The sequence below is a fragment of the Condylura cristata genome, unplaced genomic scaffold (genome assembly GCF_000260355.1).
Source record: "Condylura cristata isolate star-nosed mole 26May11 unplaced genomic scaffold, ConCri1.0 scaffold00011, whole genome shotgun sequence".
In the NCBI taxonomy this organism is placed as follows: domain Eukaryota; kingdom Metazoa; phylum Chordata; class Mammalia; order Eulipotyphla; family Talpidae; genus Condylura; species Condylura cristata.
This window is the reverse complement of record NW_004567112.1, coordinates 11520538-11534192: the sequence shown is the minus strand read 5'-3', so window position 1 is coordinate 11534192 and position 13655 is coordinate 11520538. Positions and strand designations below refer to the sequence as shown.

Below are 13655 nucleotides of genomic sequence, written 5' to 3'. Positions count from 1 at the left end.
CGCTGCCGCTGTGATGCGGGTGGGGTCTTCTCTCGCCCCCCTCTCCAGAGCCCCCCAGTCTCCCGGTCGTCTCTTTACTGTAGACTTGTGAGTCGGCGTTGGGTGTGTTGCCCGGTGGAACGAGTTGTAGGCATCCAGGGCTGCCCTGTTGGATATACCTGATGGCAATCTCTCCGTTGTAGCTTTTAGGGATAGAGGAAAAGTACTCTAGCCCTCCCCATCTCCCCCCCAGCTCCGAACGCTGAGGCTTCGGGACAAAACGATTTTTCCCCAGCCCCTCAGTATCCATTGTTTTGTACCATCCCCCTCCCCCGCCCCCTGCCTAGGTAGAAGAATAATGACTCCAAACCATTAATTGCCTTAAAAAAAATCTGCACAGGGTTTGTGTTCTTGTTAGTATGGATTTACAAACAGGTGAAATGAATATCAGGAGTTGGACATATTTATCGTTTATTTTATTTTATTTATTTATTTTTGGTCTATTGCTTTGTATCATAATGGGGATGATGAGAATAAAAGAGGAAGCACTGTTTTGCAACCTACCCAAAAAAATGTTTTCTAAGTCTCTGGGGATGCTGAAGCAAAATTGGGTTGCAGATGTGGACTGTAGTTTCTGCTTCCAGCCGAACTGCCGTCCGTCTGTATCTAAGCCTACACCTGTGCAATTTTGTTACGCTAATTCATAAATGTTGGCAGGTTCTAGTATCTACTCATAGGAGTTACTGTTTATTAAACTTATTTTTTTACATTTTTCAGAATTCCAGGTACATTTGTGTAACCGGATACTTTTGTGTCTTCTTGTATCTAATTGTAGCATCAATACTGAAGAATTGTTTTAATTTAAAAACCTATTAGGGTGTTAATTTCTTCCAGAGCCCTAATAGATGTTTGTTATTATGTATTTGAAGAGACTTAGATGTTGGGTACAATCTGTAACATTTTTGTTTCAAGTGTTGATGTTTTTCTATGTGACAGTGACATGAAATTTTAGGACTAATGTATGTAAGTGACCATTTCTTACATATGGAACTTAGATTGAATGGGACGTCGTGTTTAAACATAAGGTGCACTAAAAGTTTTCTTATAAATACACGTTTGCAACATAGACTGCAGACAAAGGCTTTGTCTAATAGGTTTGTAGGTTTCTAATGACTTAATTGTAACATAAAGCTAAGATAAAACTATATCCTTGAAATGCCAGTCTTAAAATAGGGACCTGACCTATCTTTTGAGGATACTACTACTTCCCAAGTTTTTTGTTGAGATTTTGAAAAAACAAATACATTTATCTTAGGTTGGTATTTGTTTTCAGGTTGCTCATCGTTAAATGCATTTTCTAAATTGTTACAATTCTTATGGATTTAAGAGTGATATTATAAATTAGTGGCTGGATTTTTTTTTCTTAGGTTTTTTAGCCATCATATTCACAAAATGGATAAAAGCTGTTTTTTGATAAGTAAGGGTCATATAACTACTTGTGAACCACAAACCAGAAATTTAAAACACTGCATTTTTCAAAGGAGTCATCAAAATTATAAATCTTTTGTTGTTTTTGCTGAAATTAGCCTTTTAAAGTATTACTATTTTTTTCAGTGACTGGGACAGGATTTGCCTTACATTCCAAGAGCCATAAACTGGAATTATATGTGGAATACTCCCTAACGTGGTATATATTTTGCCTTGATTTAACAGTGTGGGTTGTGGGGAAAAGGTGAATAAAATTGGGATCTTTGTTATCCAGGCAGGTAAATTGCAGTTACATTTATTTTAAAAATATGCTGGATTGTTAGTATCTGTTGTGTAATTTTTTTTAAATTGTTTTAAAATTATTTAATTTTTAGATTTTTTCTAGTCAGAAGGTAAATATGAAAATAATCAGTTTTTGAGTGAAATATATGTGTGTGTATATAGTATATGTATATAATTTGCTATCCTTGTATCTCCTGTTTTAATTGCTTGATTTGTCTTCTGAGTTTTTGTCTGTTCGATATATGTAATCAAAGTTATACCTTATAAATCTTTCTGGAAATATTTTTTCTCTTCTGTTAGTGTAGTAATTAAAGTTCTATGTTTTCTTACCCTGTTTAAACTTACTTTTAAAATCTCAAAAAATTCAAAATTCTAGGTAATTGATGATGTGCTTGAACTTTTGATATATTTTAGAGTATTCTGAAGTGTAATTATCAGTCACTGCAGGTTGAAAGGAATATGCATAAGCCTGAGAAATTTGTTATGATAAATTAATGTTTATTCTGTTTTTGTTTGCTACTTTCCCTTGGTTTCCAACTTTTTAACACAACATCTCTAATTCAGCAAATTAAAGTACTAATATATGAAAAGAATATACTAATTGCAAAGGCAGCGTTTGAAATGTTAGTAATACATGCTTGTTGAGAGAGTATGAAGTTCTCATTATCAAGATTGAAAAGAACTAATTAGATTTTATACCATGTATCTCATTCCAACTTCTCTAAAGATCAGAACTTCCTGCAAAAAGTAGTATATGTGCTAAAAGGTAAGGGTTCTTGTACCAAAAAGAAAGAATACATTGCTTGAAGTTATTACATATTACAGGAGACCTTAAGAGCATGTATAATTGGTCCCTGTGAAATGAGGCTGAAAGACTTTCATGAAGTATTTTGGCATGTCTGTCTTCTGATTATTTATAGCTTGTAAACATTCACAATTTAAGCACTTTATTTGTACTCAGATCCTAATTAGAAACCCTATAGTTTTAATTAAGTAATTTCACTGTTGACAATGGTAAGTCTTCTTTGGTTTAGTTTTTCTGATGTCTTTTGAGGAAAACTGGAAATGACTTGTTTGAGTATTGATGACTTAGAATTTGGAGTAAATTCCATCAGTTAAATTTGGAATTGCTCAGTTTCTAGTTTTGCGCAGCACTCCCTCCTACTTTGAAGACTTTCACAAATCGTCTTTAGGTTAACTTTAAAATTTTGTTTTATAAATGTTTCTTACTAACTACAGTTTCATATTCACTAATGTTATAGACCTTCTGCCAAGTGCCACATGTGTTCCAGAATCTGAGCAGAGATAAATATATTAGGTTCCCTTCTTTTAGTAAGTTGACAGTTTGTTGATTTGATAGTACAAATCAATAGTTAATTGCTCTACAAGGTGACAAGTGACTTTGATAGCTATGTGCATTGAAGAACTCAAACTACTTTGTATCTAGAAATGATTACTGGATGATAAGACCTGAGCTAACTTTCTAGGAATAAGTAGGATAGGAGAGAGGGTAGAAGAAGCAGAAAGGTTAGAGGCATTTAGTTCCATTGGAGAAATACAAGTGGTTTGTATTTGGATTCTCTGTATGACCTAAAATACTAAGTTTTTATTAATGCTTGTACTTTTAGATTTTTATTTTTGTGTGCCTACTTTGATAAACTATTCCAAATTATTTAAAACTTTAAAACAAGTCTACTTTTGTTAATATTTTAATTAACTATGAGAACATTATCAGCTTGCTGTGCAATAATTCCCAGACTTAGAACTTGGATGATAATGTGTCTCAAAATCATATTTAAATCTTTTTCTCAGCACTATGTATCTAGTTAAGAATAACATTTTATCTCTTGGAACTCAGTAAGTTTTTTATTATAAGTATTTAAAATCCACTTTTCTGAATTCACTAAAAGGCTGCTTTTATACTTATTTCTGTGTACATGCTTTCATTTGGATAATTGGACTTTATGATCAACATTTAATCATGGTTTTACATGATTTGAAAGTTCTCTGACTATTAGATCATTTTTCATGTGGTATAACTTAACCGTACTTTGAGGATATAATGAGGTATTCTTTTACTGTTCCCAATATCATTTCCCCTGAAGTTGTCATAGTCACTCATTTTAAAACAATCTTGTTTCCCTTGGTTTTTATCCCTATTTGAGAAATTCCTTTTTAAATTTTTCACATTTTAGCAATTACCTTGTACATGTTTAAACAACTAATTTATCTTAATAACATTCTGGTGTCATCTCCTTGAATATAATCCCGTCTTCCTCACTAAACTCCTAATTTGCCCATCTGACCTCCCTGTTACATCCTTTGATAAATCTTCTCTGACCCCTGAATTCTCCTGTTTTAAGTTCCTATAGCATCTATACTTCCTCTTTCATGACACTCATCATTTTGTAATGATGTGTTTAATGTCTTATTTGCTAGACTCTAAGCTTTGTGATGAGCACTGTGTATGCCTGTCCACCCTTTCTCCAGTACACAGTGTATAGGCCTTGTGGAATTCTACAGAAAATTGGTTTCTTAGTCTAAAGCTTACAAACAGGTCACTTAAAAAAAAAGTCAGATGTCATAGATATGCTCTTATCATAAACACATTTCCTGTTCTTAGAAGCACTTAAGGCCTTAATTCAGTTGACTTTTAAATTCTAAGGTACACTTTTTGAAAGTTTGGTAGCTGAATGTAGCAAGCTTGGGATACTCCTATAAGCCATCAAGTAGGTGAAAGTAAGAACAGATGAAACACATCAAAAAGCCGATATGATACAATTTAAAACTGTGTAATTGTAAAAATTTTCTTAATGAGGTGAAACACAGCAGGCAACAGTAAGTATTGAATAGAACTTTTGAAGCAAATATTTATCTCAGTACTAAATCAGAACAGTATAATATTACTTTCTAGATTTTATAAATAGATTTTATACTTACTATAATACCTAGTATTTTTTTAACTTAGCTATTTGTGAAATTTAATAATAAATTTTTCATCAGTTTTGAATGAACAATACCTGTTACAATGATAGGGCAAAACGATGTTAAGTATTTCTGCAACATTTTTTTTTCTTTTAAAAAGAATAAAATTTATTCTTTTGGCATTGCCTGGTAACCTAGACTGGAAAATTAGATTGGACATAATAATTACTTTGCTAAAAGTATGTGGAACTTAACAGATCAGGTAACCATAGCTTATATTTAATTCAGTTTTGTTTGTATATCTTCTGGGATACAGAATTCAAAGATTTCATGAAAAGGCCTTTAATTCTGATTAAGCCAAATTGCATTTTATCTTAATATTGTAATCTACTGGCTCCTATGGCTATATAAATATACATAGAAAAGCTGGTTATTTTTATTTTGTTGCTAAAACAAATACTAGTTTATCTCCCATGTGTTAATTACAGTTTTAAACTCATAGACTTTGGATGCTTATATACTAGCAACTTAAAATAGTACGGTTTTATGATTTAATCTGAAGACATTTATTTCTGTACTTTGGAAGTAGTGATTTGAAATTCTTAATACTAGAAATATGGCCTAGTTTCAGAACACCCACTAAGCAGCTGTGGGAAGTCAGCATACTAAACGGCTTGTAATGCTGCAGTATTTTTTAATTTTCCCACTCCTGTTACATAATGGCTTATAGTAGTACACGTAGAACATGAGTATTTGGGACAAAAACAAAGTTTTTTATTGAAACCCCCAAATATGTAATACGGTTGTTAAGTTAGCACACTAAGGATCTAAAAATGATCAAATATAGTAATGGTAAGTGAGTATTTGTCATCAACACTCTAAATATTCATTGGTTGTAAATAAGGCATGAAAAGAAAAAGTATTATTTTGGAAAAGTAAAACAAATTTTGAAAAGCAAAAAAATTAAAAATTTTTAAAGTATGAAAATGCTTATTTGAAACATGTGATAACATGTTTCAGACATAAGCATTTTCATGATATTTATGTGCATAAAATAATTTTAAACATTTCCCCCAGAGTGTTCTGCAACCTAAGTACTGCATTGTGTCAGCTGTGTGAACCAGATACTGAAACTGATTGGAACTAACTACCAAACTAAAAGAATGAAATTTCCTAGTTTCAAAAAAGTATGATTACAAAGACATTTGATGAAATATATTTACCAGTTTATTAACTAACAGAAGAGTTTGAGTTGATCTGCAATAATTTAAGTTCAAATGGATGTTAAGAATGAAATGTTTTAATACAAAGATTTTTATGATACAAAAAGGAAAGTTTAATTTATTTTAAAGCCAGCTATGCAATTTTTGTAGATTAGCATTGTGAGTAATGCTTTAATGCATGACTAATTATCTGCACACACAAAAAAGAAAGTTATACCCGGCCTTTTTTAAAGAATAATTCATTTATACCTGCCATTTTCTCTTTCTCTTACATACATGCACACACACATGTGTGATTTATTATAATCGTGAAATAATAATGACCCTGTGGAAAAATTTTGAAGATTTTTATTTCACTCAAGAATGTTGAAATTAAGTTTAAAATAATTGATGATTTTGCTATCTTATATTCAAATTCTTTGAAAACTGATAACCCATAAATTGTAGTCAAATGTTGATTATCACACTTCATTTCTGATTATACCATTATTTAATTTTTACAACTAACAATTTGATAATTTTTGAGTTGCTTTGGCAAGTAATTAAAATTCAGTGTTGCCAAGTAATGCTTTTTTCTTTCTGGCTGGATTTAAATAATATGCCACTTGCTACCTGCAAATTACTAAATGATTTACATCTTTGTGGTGTGAGAATTTTTTTACATCAAAGCTTCTGTAAAATGTGTGGGAATCATATTTTGGATTATAGTACAAGACATTAGATAGTACATAACCAATTGGGAACTGGTTTGGTTTAATATGCCAAGTTATTCATAAAATGTCTTTAATACGCTGTTATTCATAAATATTCATAAAATGTCTTTATGTGTATTCAAAAATATAAACAAGGGCTACCTTTCAATATTTTTGAGTAGCTATTTTTTTTTTAAGATTTATTTATTTATGCATACAGTACTTGGGTACATGCCAGTGGTACAGGGGTGGGGAGCAGAACAGATAGATAGACGAAGTACACTGCTGAGGGGAGCAGCAGGTGTGTCCGGAGAGGTCTGCCACGCCATGATGGTCACCTCCCTGTCAAGGGATTGAACTTGTGCTGCAGTGGCTTTGATAGCTTCGTAGTGCTGCCCTTTAAGCGACTGCGCCACCAGGGAGGTCTGAGAAGCTATTCTAATGGGGAGAATTTTTAAAATTAACTTTAACTTAAATTGGGCCTAACTAATCTCTATATTTCTTTTGATCTTGTATGAGGAAGATTTTCACTTTGGATTAAAAATATATAGAAATAAATGGAATTAAACATCTTTAAAACCCAAATTGTGTTATGTAAAACTTACTCTGCAGTCAGGATGAATAAGAGAAATACTTCATCATAAGTATTTGTCAAATTATCTTTAAAATAAACCATATAAACATGAGAACAAATACTGCTTTTATAATGGCAACTTACTAAATTTTGGTTTTTTTTTTTAATCAAGTAAAATCAAAATGTTTAGTAGGCAGTTAGGTGCCTATATGCTGCCAACACTGTTGACTGACAACGGTAAACTTTTTGTCAGATGTCCTTTTTGAAGTTTATTGTACATGCATATAGAAAATTGCAACAAATTGTAATGATGAATGTTCACTAAGTGGATAAGCCATAGTTAACTCAAACAGTTAAAGTGAAATATTATAAACTTCTCAGAAGTTTGCTCCAGTGCCTACTACCTTTAAATATTGATTCTTGAATGTAAGACTCCTACCTTGAGACCACACATTCATGTAATCTTGCTACGTATAGTACATTTATTTTTGTTTTTTTCCCTAGCAGTTTCCAATAGTTTATAGGAGTAATGAGTGGATTTATAATTAGATAAAATGTAGTCAAGAAATGTGTGGGTTTATACATATAAAAAGTGAAGCAGTTAAATGTAATCCATTTTTAACTTAAAAATATTGAAAATAATTTTTTGTTTTATTGAATACTGTTGCCATTTTAGTGCATATAACCTGAGATAGCAATTGCATTTTGTCTTTGCTTCACATTGATAATTAGGCAGCCAACCTTGATTTATTGCAAATGGCCATGGGAAGTGACCAGTAAAGTAACTCTTGGGAATATTTAGGCTGTGCATAACATATTTTGAGTCTTTGGCAAGAAAGGCAGTCTTAGGCCACACACGCCTCCAAAAAAGATTTACTGATGTGTTGATGTATAGGTAAATCTTTTTTGGAGGTGTGTGTGGCCTAAGACTGTTTTACATGTTTGTTGTTATAGTTTAGTTATATTGAGACATTTAAATCTCTGTCCCATCTTTGCCTTTTATTTTGAGACTTTGCTGAAAAGCGTGCAACTTGTACATATAGTGATTTGAAGTGTTGCACAAAGGAGCTATAACCCCAATTGGCTTATGTTGCAGCTTTGATACTGTTCAAAACTTTGTCAGCAATCAACATTATATAGGAGTGCATAAATTCCTGAAAAACTCATATATTTGTGACTATAGAAAATAAGTAACCCTATATATATATGTTACTACAAACTACTTCATCTTGCTTCCTCCCCACAAGGGAGGGTAGCAAAGTTGAGTGAATAAAGTGAAGTCGTTTTGAATTATACTTCTTGTGCACAACTATTTCTAATTAACATAAACTAGTGTAGAGCATTGTGTTTCATTTTTTGGACTTCTATTCCTTTAGCCTTTATGAAGACTCTTATTACCTCAGATTCACTCATGCTGCTCAAAGATGTGTTTTTCCTTTTCTATCTGAATAATAACATTCCTTTAAATTTATTTTGTGTGTTTACTTTACCTTTGGTCTTCTATTTTGAATATTTCTTTTAACTCTTGAACTATAAAAATATATGACTTTATGTGGTTTGAACAGAGCACAGTTTATCTTTTAAACTAACTAAAAGGATAAGGGATATTTCAGACTTAAATAAGTGAAAATACCATGAAATTTTGCATATCAAAAACTGAGTGCTCTAGAGCTAATTTTGAATAGAAAATAGGGAGACTATACAGAAGACAAAGTTTTTTGTCTTTATTGTTTCACTATCTTCATTCAGCAAATATTTTCTTTGAGCACATAACTGTGCGCTCAGTAAAAAGTTTATATCTTTCAGGCAGCATTGTTTTACAGTATGATGGTACATGATATAGCAATACAGGGTCACACTTCTTGAGTTCTGTGTTACATACCCACCACCAAAGCGCCATGATCTCTTGGGCTGCTTCCCACTTCCCACCTTCCCCTTCTGGTAGCCTCAGTTCACAGTTCCTAATTGTCTTTAAAGTTGTAGTAAACTTCATAACACAGAATTGTTTCTTTATGTTAGGAGCCTGATATCTAGCTGTAGTAAATATTTATAATTCTTTCAATAAATATAACTGCTGTAAGTATTGATTCTAAGTGCTAGGATACTTAGTGTGAAAAAGACGAAAGACTTTTTCCACTACTTTAAGGGAATCAGACAACTTACTGACAAGTGTAGTAGAGCACCATAAATGTTTTGATACAGGAAATTTTTAGATGGGAATATGGAGGAGGTAGTCAGAGTAATCATGAAACGCTTCCCAGACCTCTGAGATGAAATCTGAAGACTACATAGGAGTTAGCTCAGGCATTGTAAACTGGTGTCTCCCCCAGAAGGAAATAGCCTGTGCAAAGTCCTAGGGACAAGAGATAGCAGGGTCTGCTTTTGGCTCTAAAAGTAGTTCATGTGACCAGAGTGCAAGGTGGGAAATACTAGAGTTGTAAAAAAAGTCAGTACCTTCTGTATCTTGAAAGGCTTGGTAATTACTCTGAGAATTGTGGATTTTGTCCTGAAGGTTTTATTTTTGTGGCTTTCCCACTCTTCCTCTGTTTTAAAATGGACAGTAACCTCATTAGATTTCAATATATGAAAGGTCACTCTAATTATAGTGACTAGGTTAGGAACAGAATAGGAAAGTAGATGTGGTGAGACTAGTTAGGAAAGTATTAGAAGAGTGATTTCAGTATACCCTGAAGCAGGGTAGTGGCAGAGAAAATGTAGAGAAGTTGATAGAGTAGAAGAAATTTTGGGCGATGAATATATAGAATTTGATGATTTGTAGGAGGGTTGAAGGAATTGGGATGACTTCAGGACTCCTGAGCCCCTGTCACTCATTTTAGTTGATTTATTCGTAGATGTTTCTTTTAAGAAACCTTTTCCCCAACCTCTAAGGTTGAATTTAGTACCTTTTTCTGTTTCAGCAACTCCTGTGTTCTTACCATTTGCAATGTTCTTGCCATTCATAAGTTTTTAGTCAAGGCCTTTGCCTTAATATCATTGCATACTTAGCACTTTGTACTATGCATGACAGTTGGTATATATAAAATGTTGACACAATAAAAAAATACAGTTTTAACATCTATAAAATTTAAATATTTACAATTGGAGAAAAACATTTTTCATAAATGCTAATATCCAAAAACTTAAAAATTAATGTGAAAAAGATCATGTGATGCACTTTTGATTATCTCTTATAAAAACAATGTTCTGTGTTCAAAAATGAAGTGTGCATTAAATTTATTTATGGGCTGTCATGGATTAGTTTCAGTGAACTTTGACGGACATAACCTAAAATTCAGTTGATATGAGATGTTTTGTAGTCTAATATGAGACTTTCTATTTTAATGAGTATTTTCAGCTTATCTATATTTGTTATAACATTTTGCTTATTTTCTCACCTTTGATAGCTTAGGGATCAAGAGGTAAATGGAACTACAAGAATTGAAGTCTTCTTAAAGATCTGAGGTATAAATCAGTGTTAAAATGTAATCCCTATTGTTTACATAATTATTTCAATTTAATGTATCTATAAATAACATACAGTGGTTAAGAGATGGGTTTTGGAGTCAAATGCTTTGCTCTTCAAATTTACCAGTTATAGTGTTTGTGATCTTTGATGTGGCATTTACTGTCTCTCAGTCTCAGTTTCTTTATTGATAAGTAGGAATTAATTTGCCTTATAGTTATTGTAAGGATTAGTAAGAGTTAAAAACAGCATAGAGCCTGGAATGTAGTAAGTGCTCAATAAATATTTGCTGCGCTAGTGGTATTACCTCTCATTACTGAACAAATAATTTAATTTCCATAGTTCTGATGAACTCATCTGTGAGAGTACTTCTTCTTGGGTTGAACTGAAGGTAGCAAGTCGTACACTATTAGTACCGGGCAGATAAAAGCAGAGGGAATAAAGATCTGCCTTTTGGGAAATGGTTTAAACGCATAGCTGTCTTCAGTGCCAGCAGACTGTGGCACATGTGGACACTTCCATTTCCAGCCATTCGGCCAACAAGATGCGTACTTGTTTTATACTGTCCACCCTGTCGTGCTCGTAATATCCTAGATGATGAATCTGCGGCAGAGTCTAGTCTCTCTTAGTTTCTAATCCATGGCCTTTAGGCTTTCATCTCAACCTCTGTTTGTTTATCTTATTCCCTGCCATTTGTCTCTCGTCACCCCAACACCCATGTCTTTTCCAGAGAGAGGTTACAGGTAAACATTTAAGCAAACACTTTGGGATATGTTCTTTTCTTCTGTGCTCTTACACAGACATGTAACTCTCACATTTACATTTTTCATTAAACAGAAAAATCTCAAATTAATCATTATTATAAAGAAGCCACATTTTAGGAATTAGGTCCAAAAATCAGCACATATAGTGAAAATACTGTATAATAAAAATGTCCCTTCATTCTGTAAATGCATATCAAGTACAATATGTATGGTTTTGCATATATATTATATGTGATTTTTGCAGTATAGCCTATCTGATGTAATACAATGGCTTATATAGTTGTAATTTTACAAAGTGGTTATATTAATAAGTTATTTGGATGTTTAAAATATAGCAAAATTTTGAAGATTTAGATGGTTTTATTCTTGTTTCTTTGCTGTGATTTTATCAATTCCTTTGACTCTAATTATTTAATGATTTCCTATTGCCTTCAGTTAGTTCAGCTTTTCCTTGAACATATTAAGGCAACCAATAGTACTTACTTAATTTGGCTACTTGGGTAATTGGTAAAATGTTTTTGAAAATGGCTGGGAATCCTGAAAAATAATTCACATATTCTTTGTGCAGATTGGCTATATACTTTATATATATTTTAGCAAGGCTAAAATAGTACTTTAAATCTTTTTGTCCTACAGCTTGCTTTTTCTTTTATATGTCAAGAGTATAGCAGTCGTTCTCATTCCTTTTGATGACTTCATAACATTCTACAAAATGAATGGCAGTAATTTATTCATTCCCTGATTGTAGTCATTTGGTTTGTTCCTTGTCTCTCTCTGCCCATAGTAAGCACCAAGATGTGAGTTTCCTCTTGCCTGTGTCTTTGTGAATGTGTCTAGGTATTTTTGTGTCCCTATTCCTTCTTTTATACTGTCTAAATCAGAGAGTAGCACTTAAAATGGATAGCTACTATCAAAATGTCTTTCAAATAGTTGTACTAGATTGTTTGCCCACCAGCATGCTGTCTTTGAGGGTATCCATTTTCCAGTATCTCACCAGCATGGATCTTTTTTATATTTTCATCAATTTTACAGGTATAACATTTTTCATTGTATTTTAAAGTAAACATTCTTCTCATTACTAATGTTGTCTTTTAGAGCTTTGGAATGGCCAGTTAATTTGAACATTTTCTGCACAACTTTGCACTTACTGGAATTAATTTGTCGAACATTGGGTATGCACTTACCTTGTCTCTACCCTTAACTATAGCTGAGAAACTGCTGCCTTAAATTTAATGTTTCTCAATCGCTTATGTGTGCTTAATTTTATATAAATATGCATCTACAAAGAGATGTATTGTTTTATATGCTTTAAATCCTTATACCAATGGGAGCATTCTTTATATATCACTGTAACTTTTATATTTCTTCTTGTTTTGAGGGGAGGGTGGGGCAAGGTGGTGGTTGTTCACCATTGTTTCTGAGATTTGTACATGTTGCTTCCTGTGGGTGTAGTGATTGGTTTTTGCCCCGTGCAGTAAGACCTTGCCACAGCAGCTCCTTGTGCAAGCGTGTTTTCATAACCTAAAAGTAGAATTGATGGATTGATTGGGTGGATATGGTAACACTTCAAGAACAGTGAAACTATCAAAAAAATTACCAGATTGTTGTCAAATTGTCTTCAGTCTGCTTTTTAAAAATTTTTACTTTTATGTCAGCCAAGTGTGAATTCTTATGGCTTCATACTTACTAGCAACATTTGGTTTTATCAGACGTTTTCACTTGCTAACCCGATGGCAATAATATTGCTTCTTATTTTCCTAATTAGCAGTGAGGCTGAAAAATTTTGAAGCTGTATGTATTGGCCACTTAAGGATTTTTTTTCTGTGACTTGCATGCAATATTGACACTATTTGAGACAGTTTTTGTCTTTTTCTTAACAATTTTCTAGATTTCTTTGAATTTTCTAGACATAAATCTTAATTTAGAAATATAGGTTACAAAAATGTATTCCTAGTCTTTGGCAGGTTTTAAAAATAATTGTTCCCATTTAACCTTTAAAAATATTGTTAAATGATCACAAACTTAAAAGTACACTAAGAAATTTCTTTACTCCAAATGAATTTGTAAAGAGTTGCCTTTCTAATTAATTCCCCTTGAGTACTTTAGTGCAGTGTTCTCTTTTTTGGTTTCAGACAACCTTTATAATCTTAAATTATTTAGAAGCTCAGAGAGCTGCACGTAAGAATTGCATTTACCCATATTTATTATATTAGATATTGAAAAAAAGAAATCTTAGAAACATTCTTTTAAAAAATTGATTTCACG

General features: G+C 32.5%; 1 protein-coding gene across 1 annotated transcript in view; it reads left to right on the top strand.

Annotated features, from left to right (window-relative positions):
• Positions 1-13655, top strand: part of SHOC2 (soc-2 suppressor of clear homolog (C. elegans)) — a 64039-nt gene that overhangs the window by 1282 nt on the left and 49102 nt on the right. The window lies entirely within an intron of this gene.